Source organism: Saccopteryx bilineata, chromosome 8, assembly GCF_036850765.1.
Source record: "Saccopteryx bilineata isolate mSacBil1 chromosome 8, mSacBil1_pri_phased_curated, whole genome shotgun sequence".
NCBI lineage: Eukaryota > Metazoa > Chordata > Mammalia > Chiroptera > Emballonuridae > Saccopteryx > Saccopteryx bilineata.
Genome location: NC_089497.1, coordinates 69,565,316 through 69,573,367, shown reverse-complemented (window position 1 = coordinate 69,573,367; position 8,052 = coordinate 69,565,316).

Genomic DNA, 8,052 nt, shown 5'->3' with positions numbered 1-8,052 from the left:
CACCACGGCGCTCGCAGAGAGCCCTGCCTCGGGGAACTATGCTCTCCGCCAGTTGGTAACAAACGGTCACTTCGGTTTCTCATTTATTTTTACCCTCACAGCCTTGGGAACTTTATGGAAAGAGGGCTGACTTGAGGGCAGGATTTGGTCATTTCTGGGTTCTCTGGTCAAATTCCATCTACTAGACCTTTCACCTCATTTAATTCCCACTCAGGGGATGAAGGAAAGAAAGAGAGAGAACATGCACAAACCAGAGCCGGCTTCTACCCTAGAGCCACAATCACCGATGAAGATTTGTCCCTGGGAAGACCTATCTTTGAGTGTTTGAATTCGATGCAAACCCTGGGCTTCTGCTCTTGCATACGTGAACTGTGTGCCAGACACTGGTGATGGATGCCACAACCTCTGCGTTTCATCCTCATGCATTTTCAAAGGCCCCTGTCAATCTACCAGCCAATAGTGCTGTAAATGTCCACAGTGAATTGAAGTCAGATCTGAAGGGCTGTTAGGTGTTCAGCATTTTCTTGGCCCCTGAGTAATAAAATAGTCTCGACTGTCTGCATGCACACTGTGCTCACAGCAACTCTACAAGCTGGACGTCAAATCTTCTCCTTATTTGACAAAAGAAGACACGAAAGCTCAAAGAAATTCTGTAATGTAGCGGAGCACCCAGCACTAGAAATAATAGTCAACATTAATTTATAACAATAAATGGCATTACCTTGTATTAAAGACCTACTGTGTGTTGGTCTCTAGACTTTTACATGCTTCCCTCATTTAATCCTGAAAACTGTTCATTGAGGTTGGGTGTCATTATTTTACAAATGAGGAAACGGAGAGTCAGGTGAGGTGACTTGCTGAAGGTCACAAGCTGATAAGAGGCAGGGTCAGGTTTCTAACCCAGGCGGACCTGACTCTGAAGCCCTTCTTCCTTTCACTGTGGCCTCTCCTTCCAGCTGGGAGCAAGAGGTGCAGCAAGGACTCTGTGAGTAGCAGCAGGGGCCCAGACAGGCTGGACAAAATGCATTCTGAGGAGGAAAAAGCAATTAGGTCTGACCCCATAGCGGCAGCTTCAGTAATCAGAGAGAAAAATATGTCTGTCTCATCCCATGCCTGCTGGAACACTGGGCAGACCAGGAGCCGTGTCTGGATGAGCTGGGAAAGAAGTCCAGGATGAAATTAGCCAGAGCCAGTACCTGGGAAGATGCTGGGAGTGGGGACAAGTAAGGAGGAGGGGCAGGGCACCCCAGTGAGCCTCCTTCCCCACCTGAGACCCGCAGCGAGGCCTGGCAAAGGCCTCTAGGTCTGCAGAGGGAAGGGGAGCAGGTCCATTGACCCTGGTGGTCCTGAGTAGGCATCTTTAGGGATACTTTTGTATCAGGTGGAGGTGGGAAGGGAGGAGGGAAAGTGCAAGACTAAAAGGTACTGTTCTAAAGAGCAAAAGTGACTGACTTTTCCTCTGCTTGAAACGTTAAAACCCAAATTATATCTCCTTTGGACTGGACTCCAAACTCCTTAACTTGGCTGGTGGAGCCCTCTGCTATGTGGCCCAGCTGACTGTATCAGTGACTCTTGAATTGTCCTTGCAACCCAGACTTGTGATCTAGTGGTTCTCCTTACTGGCCCCCAACTTTAGACTCACCTGGGGAGCTTTTAAAACACATCAGTGCCGCCTGACCAAGTGGTGGCTCAGTGGATGGAGCGTCGGATTGGGACACGAAGGACTCAGGTTTGAAACACTGAGGTTACCAGTTTGAGCGCAGGCTCATCTGGTTTGAGCAAGGCTCACCAGCTTGAGCCCAAAGTCACTGGCTTGAGCAAGGGGTCACTCGCTCTGCTGTAGCCCCCTGGTTAAGGCACATATGAGAAAGCAATCAATGAACAACTAAGGTGCCGCAATGAAGAATTGATGCTTCTTATCTCTCGCCCTTCCTGTCTGTCTGTCCCTATCTGTCCCTCTCTCTGTCTCTGTCACACAAAAAAAACCCAAAACAACAACACATCAGTGCCCAGGCTCTGTCCCAGACAAGGATCTGGGGGAGAGGGGCAGCCTTTATTTTTAAAAAACTCCCAGGTGATTCCATTGTGTGTCCAGGGCTGAGGACCACTGCTGTTCAGCCTTTTCCCTCTGTCATCAATCCTGGCCAATTCCTCTTCATCTCCAGACCTCAGCCTGGTCTAAAGCTCAGTGTCTGCCTCCTCTGGAAGCCTTTTGTGACCTCTGTTCTGGAGTTCTCGGCAGGGTAGGTCAGTGCCTGTCTATGCCTGTTCCCCATAGCACACAGTAACTGTTCAATAAATGGACTGAAATGTTAAGTATCAAGCTAAAAATCTGTCTCCTTAAAAATCTCCCATATGCCTGACCAGGCGGTGGCGCTGTGGATAGAGCGTTGGACTGGGATGCGGAAGGACCCAGGTTCGAAACCCTGGGGTTGCCAGCTTGAGCGTGGGCTCATCTGGCTTGAACAAAAAACTCACTAGCATGGACCCAGGGTCACTGGCTCGAGTGAGGGGTTACTCAGTCTGCTAAAGGACCGCAGGCAAGGCACATATGAGAAAGCAATCAATGAACAACTACAGTGTCGCAACGAGAAATCTCCCATAGTCCTTGATAGTTCCTCCTTCCTAATTAAACATGAAAGACCCAGGCTTTTCCATTTTTAAACTTTCCCCAAATGTCTATGGGCCTTGGTCTTTAATTAGCAATTCTGGATCCCTCTGGGTCTTCACTGTCCTCCTGAGCCAGAGCTGGCTCTCTGTTCCTGCAAACATTAGTGTTTCCTCAAATAGCTCCTGGAAAAGGAAGCATGGCCTCTCCAGTAGAAAAGATGGTTTGCAAACAAGAGCTCTGCACAGGCAGGCTCAAAGACAAGTGAAGCGTTCCCCTCTCTGGGAGGTGTTTAAAGCACCTCCACTTAAGATCACAGAGAGGTTTAGTCAATAGTCATCCATTTATTCCTCCACCTTTTGTCAAGGGAAGCCAGAATGGAGCTCCTGTCAGAGAAGGCATTGGTTGCAGAGTAGCGCCAGGAGAATGAAGAGGATGACCCAGGTAGGGTCAGAAGCAGATGAAGGCAAGAAGCGGCCAGCAGGGCATTGTCTTTGGAACAGCTGAGAACCTTGAACGGGCCCAGACAACCTGAGGCAATTTCTGAAAGCAGCTGTGGAGAAAGAAGCCTGCACCTTTCTCACCTCCTCTGAATGGGTAGCTCGGAAGTGGGGGAAGGAGCCAGGAATCCGCAGGGCACCCTTCTCCTGCCAACTGCCCAGGGCCTGGAGGAAAGCCAGGCTGCCGGCCTCCTGGGGCTTGGGAATGTGCCCGAGTCAGAGGAAACTGCAACCCCTCACCCCCATCATGGAGAGGAGGTGCTGACGCGAGTGCCCAGGCCCCTTGGGGGATCCAGGGGACAGAAATGGCTGCTGCCAAAGTGCTGGGTGTGTACAACTAGTCTTTGTTGTATTTCTAGCTCCATTGACTTACCTTCTCTGAGCTCAGTTTCCTCACCTGAAAATGAGGGTTTTGTTGGACTAGGTGCTTCTAGCACTTGCTTTCTGGGGCTGGTGAGAAAACCAGGAAGCAGAGAGAGAAAGAGAGAGAGAGAGAGTCTTTCCCTTGAATCACAATCTCCTGGTTGTGATTCAAGGGAAAGACAGGAACTGAGCCCCCTGTCTGGGGTATTTGACATGTCTGCATGCAGCATCTGGCTCTAGACTGGAGGCCCAGACCATAAAAGAGGTGTGGAAAGACTCCCCTACATCTTGGGTAGGGGAAACTGAGGCCCAAGGAGCTTTTTTAAGACTCACACAAGGTCATATGGGCACCAGGCAAGGGACTTTTGTCCACTACAGGGATGGCAGTTCAGTGAAACTGCATGCAACTACCTGATAGGGCTGTCAGCAGCACCGCACAGGTGTAACTGATGAGCGACATCTGCCACAGGCTTGGGAAGAGGCAGTAACAGCATGGATACTACAGATCTGCTGTACTTACTGATCCATTTAGTGAACTGTTACCGAGACGCTACTTCATGCAAGGGCACTGGCATTTACACTAGGAATTCAGTGGTAAATAAGACAGGCCCCTGCCCTCAGGAAGCTTCTATTCTAGAAGGGAAGACAGGCACTATGCATGTAACCAAATGACTATATAATATAATCTCATCTAGTGCTAAGGAGAATAAGGAAAATAAAAGTAGAACAATGGGATAGGCAGTGATGGTGTAGCGGGGAGGGGGGAGATCAAAGTAGTCAAGGAGGTAACCTAACTTAAGCAGAGACCTAAATCCTGAGAGGAGGCAGCTCAGTAAGAGCTGGAAGAAGCCTGAGGCGGTGGCGCAGTGGATAGAGCGTCGGACTGGGATGCGGAGGACCCAGGTTCGAGACCCCGAGGTTGCCAGGTTGAGCGCAGGCTCATCTGGTTTGAGCAAAGCTCACCAGCTTGGACCCAAGGTCACTGGCTTGAGCAAGGGGTTACTCGGTCTGCTGTAGCCCCACGGTCAAGGCACATATGAGAAAGCGATCAACGAACAACTTAGGTGTCGCAACGAAAAACTGATGATTGATGCTTCTCATCTCTCTCTGTTCCTGTCTGTCTGTCCCTATCTATCCCTCTCTCTTACTTTATCCCTGTCTCTGTAAAAAAAAAAAAAAAAAGAGCTGGAAGAAGAGCATCCAGGCAGAGGAAACAGCCTGTGCAAAGGCCCCGAGAAGACGCCAGCATTGAGGCTTCTTTGATGGCATGGAGGGGATCAGTGGACGAGATGGGAGTGGGAAAGCCAGCTGTCTGCTCAATGAGCTCTTTCAGATATGTGACATGTCTCCCAAACAGCCAGTCCAAAGTGACACGCTCAGTTTCCAGCCCCCTCCAACTGAATTGCTCTTCCACAGGTCTTTCCTTCTCTTCCCATAAATGATCACCCGTGCTGCTGCTCAGACCACTGAGCTACATACAAGCTCAGCCCTGTTACCATTAACTCTGGGCTGTGGCCTCCTCACTGGTCTCCTTGCCTTTACACTGGTCCTCAACCAAAGCCCCCAAACCTCTCATCCAACCAATTCCACCATCACTTACTGCTCCAAAGCTTTCTTCTCCCACTTTTGTCTTTCTTAAAACTATCCCCAACCCACAAACTCAGGGACACAAATTTCTTATCTTTTTTCCCCTCTAAATATTTTATTTATTCATTTTAGCAAGAGAGAAAGGAAGGCAGAGAGAGAGAGAGAGAGAGAGAGAGAGAGAGGAACATCAAACTGCTCCTGCGTGTGTCCCAACCTGTGATCAAACTGGCAACTCAGCACTTCAGGATGATGCTGTAAACAACCAAGCTGTCTGGCCAGGGTTCACATATTTCTTACTTTTTAAAAAAAGAATCTGGAGTTCATCACAGCCACAGGGACACTGAGACCCAATTCAATTCACACACATTCCTCTAGTTCAGGGGTCCCCAAACTTTTTACACAGGGGGCCAGTTCACTGTCCCTCACACCGTTGGAGGGCCGGACTATAAAAAAACTATGAACAAATCCCTATGTACACTACACATATCTTATTTTAAAGTAAAAAAACAAAATGGGAACGAATACAATATTTAAAATAGAGAACAAGTAAATTTAAATCAACAAACTGACCAGTATTTCAATGGGAACTATGCTCCTCTCACTGACCACCAATGAAAGAGGTGCCCCTTCCGGGTGTGCGGTGGGGGCCGGATAAATGGCCTTAGGGGGCCGCATGCGGCCTGCGGGCCGTAGTTTGGGGACCCCTGCTCTAGTTGTTCCCAAACTGACAGTGTTTCCAGTGTGGTTCTGGCACTGGGCATTAATTACCATCGGGACTGTTTGTCAGGCAAATGCAGTGCTCCTGGCCTTGTGGCCAGTGTTTTGATAACCCTGCAAGGGAGATATAATTATCATCCCACCTCGGACTCAGAAAGGTTTAGCTTCTTATTATAAGTTCCCCAGCTGGTAGATGACTGAGCCAGGATTTGGAGTTAAGTCTCTCTGATGCCAAAGCCCAAACTTTTGCTTTTGCACTAAACTTCCTCCAAGACTTAAATGGGCAAAGGATGATGGGTGCTCAGAGAGAGGTGCTTTGACTTCAGTCTTGATGTTTTCTTTTCCTTCCAAATCAGAGCCTGCTCCTGGGTTCCTTGGCACTACCTCAGCCTGGAAAGATAAGAAGTTTAGCACCTTCTGCCCACCTCGCCCTGAAGAGATGAAGGTGTCCCAGTCCTTATCTGGGCTGGCCTTCAGTCCCCATCCCTCCACCTGCCACCTCTCCAGTCCTCTATGTTGCCAGGCGGTCACCTGCCTGCCATAGGCTGTTGTAGCCAGTACCCAGATGGTAATGGCTTCGGTTTGTCGGCCTCTTGATCAGGAAGCATTCCCGTGGGAACCATGGTGCCAACATCCGGTCAGGATGGGCCCTCTGATACTTGCTGGCCCCGCTGCCTCTGCGCTCCAGCCTAAGAACAAAGGAGCCGGTGCCTGCCACCCAGCAGGCCGTGTTTGTCCAAGGCGAGGCCTAGCCTGGCACAGATGCCGCGCAAACAGGAGTGTCGGTTTCACAGATCCGCCTCACAACCAGCAGGCTTCAGCTGGGAGGTGTTGCTGCCAGGCCACCTGCTGAAACGTTGCCCTGTCCAACTCCAGTCAGCACCCCAGGGCAGAGGGCACTGTAAGGCAAGCACTATACTATTCTCTGGGCCTCAGGCTTTCTAGCTCTACAATGAGAGAGTTGCACAAGATGATCTGCCAGACACCTCTTGTGGTCTAGGGCCTTAAATGATGTTGCTGGAAATCCATAGGGCTTGAGAACAGATCTGGGAGGCAGAAGTACCTGGGGCTGGGTGTGGAATCTGGGCCTCTGTCTCATGCATCCCCACCTCCACCCCTGCTTCAACCCCGTACATCCTATGTGCCTCTGTCTGGACAGGAGGACTGAGCTCTCTCAGAGCTAGGTCCTTGAGCACTGAATGCATGACCCCATTTATCCAATGGAACTTCCAGAACTGGAACTAGAGACCTTCACAGTAAGATGATTGTTGCTGTTTTGCTTGTGAGGCCATCTAGAACCTGCTCTTACTGACTGCCTCCAGAAATCTTAGGGTAGCTGGAAAAGGCTCAGAGGGACCATGGAAGAGCATTTCTCCAGTTAGGACAGTGAGAGGCTGCATAGTAATAGTGATTCTCAGCTGTTAGTGTGCATCAGAATCTCCTGGAATGCTGCTTTAAAATACAGAGTGCTGGGACCATGTCTCAGAGCTTCTGAGTTCCAAGATTCGAGGTGGGCTGGGTAGCTCAGGCTTCTGAGTTTTTAACAAGCACCTAGCTTATCCTTGGATCTCTGATGAAGTAGAATAAATAAGTCTAAAAACAATACAGTCCTGGGTTCAAATTGCACCCTTGGTACTTATTAGGATTGTGACGTGGGGTAAGTCACTAAACCTTTCTAGATGTCAGTTTTGTTTGTAAAATGAGGCTATAATAACATCTATCTATTAATAAATGAGACCTATTGTTTCAGAGTGTTTATTGCACTGTGTAAATGTTTGTTGAGCAAATGGGGTAGAAGTCCATTTGTCTAAACCAGAAAGCTGCGGTTATCCTTGATGTCTCCATCTACCACGTATCTTTCAACTACTCAATCACAAATCCCATGAACTCCACCTTCTAAAACATATTAGACCTGCACACTTCTCTCTATCACCAAAGCCACCACCCTAACCCAAGCCACCATCTTTTTTCTACCTGACCACTACACAGCTTCTTCTCTGATCTGATTTCCACCTTTGCCCAGCCATGCTAATCTGATTGGTTAATGCCTCTGCTTCAAACCCTAGCTCTCAGGTAGGCCTTATGGGTTTAAAAAAAAAATCCCTCTGCCTGACCTGTGGTGGCATAGTGGATAGAGTGTTGACTTGGGATGCTGAGGTCCCAGGTTCAAAACTCTAAGGTGGCTGACTTAAATGCAGGATCATCAGTATGACCCCAGGTCACTGGCTTGAGCAAGGAGTCACTGGCTGGGCTTTAGCCTCCCAGTCAAGGCACTTA